Below are 1551 nucleotides of genomic sequence, written 5' to 3'. Positions count from 1 at the left end.
TTTGTTTAGAATCGATTGCGCTGCCCCTATTTTTACTGAGATCCGTCGAAGTATTGTTGGTAAGATTGAAGTTATGAAATTGTAGTCGTTTTCAAAACAATTTAAGTATGGGTTGTGATGTTTTCAAGGTGTTCAAACGTTACGGATGGGTTAATTGACTAATTTGATAAATTATTCTTGAAGGTGTGAAAGGTAACCTTGGATCACTTAAATTCACAACCAATTTGTGAATTTTGATTTCGGTTTGCCCTTATTTGGATTGTTTCGTGGACGATAGTTGATTAAGGGAGCTTCCCTAACTTTGAGGTAAGGGACTTTCTACTGGACTCACCTAAAGTTTTTGAGTTGTGTTGGACTGTATGGATGATGATTAAGATGTACACGTTTGGTTGCAGACTAAATGTTTAGTGTATGTTGTATTTGACTGGAAACATATATATAAATACATTGATGTGTGAATTGATGTGGATTGCCGAAAGTATACATGTGAATGACTGAAATTATGCTTATGTGTACATGATGATATTAATAGATTGTGCTGTATAAAGATTTGGATGTGAACTAGTGAATTTGTTTCGGTTGAATGTGGATTATACTGAACTGTGGTTTGCGCTGGTAAAAATGAGGGGTGTTGTGACTTTGTTGTTTACTTGACAGATGTATTAAAATGTTATCAACGACCTTCGAACTTAAGTGAGATAGGTTGACTGTTAGAATGTTGAGTGAAAGAACTTTATATTTTGAAGTAACTGAAAGATGTCATAAATTACCGTAAAGATGGTTAGAATGGATTGAGGGGAAAAATTGTTAGTTTTATTGGGATGTATGCCTTGTAGGTGTCCTACGGGATCACCAATTTTTATGCGACCTTCGGAGCATTAGACTGATATGTGTTTCTGCAGAACACTAGACTGAAATGTACGTCCCTCGGGGCGTTAGACTGAAATGTGCATCCTACGGGATCACAAGACTGCGACTGTACAGGGTGTCCCAATAGAATGTTAACAATTTATTTTCCCCTGACGGGACCAGTAGAGGGTCTCTTACTGGGTATTTTTATACTCACCCTCCTTATGTTTAATTTTTCAGGCAAAGGTAATAAAGGCAGCAAACCGGCGAGGGGCAGGAAGGAAGCGTGACCGCCACAGGGGACACTTTAAAATTTTGCTTCCGCTTAGTGATTTATAGTATTATTTGTATTCGAACGTGAGACTGTTTAGAAAATTTTGAAGTTTTAAAGTATTCAAAGATTTGAAACTTTTTAGTTTTAAATTTTCATGTGAATTTTAGTAATTTAAAACTGGGGCCCAAACAAACAAAATAAATTTTGTTCTTTTGAGGTTTTAAATTTTAATTAACCAAGGTCTTTTGTCAAAAGTTAATGACCTCGACTTAGGTAAAAAGTTGGGTCGTTACAGATAAGAAGCGAAAAAGTCTTTGCGTAAGTTAAGAAATGAAAGTTTTGAGTGTTAGACTAGGAGTTTTGGGTGGTCTTCGCGAGAAGAACCAAGTGTTTCGTGGAGAAGAAGTCTACGAGGAAGCCTTGGAGTT

General features: G+C 36.4%; 1 long non-coding RNA gene across 1 annotated transcript; it reads left to right on the top strand.

Annotated features, from left to right (window-relative positions):
* On the top strand, positions 1–1272 carry LOC116405471. Its single transcript, XR_004218606.1, has 2 exons — positions 1–306; positions 1090–1272. It is a non-coding gene; the product is annotated as an uncharacterized LOC116405471 (long non-coding RNA).
* The last annotated feature ends 279 nt before the right edge of the window (positions 1273–1551 follow it).

Source organism: Cucumis sativus, unplaced genomic scaffold (assembly GCF_000004075.3).
Source record: "Cucumis sativus cultivar 9930 unplaced genomic scaffold, Cucumber_9930_V3 scaffold108, whole genome shotgun sequence".
Lineage (NCBI taxonomy): Eukaryota > Viridiplantae > Streptophyta > Magnoliopsida > Cucurbitales > Cucurbitaceae > Cucumis > Cucumis sativus.
The sequence above is the reverse complement of the archived record's forward strand: the minus strand, read 5'-3'. Positions and strand labels throughout refer to the sequence as shown.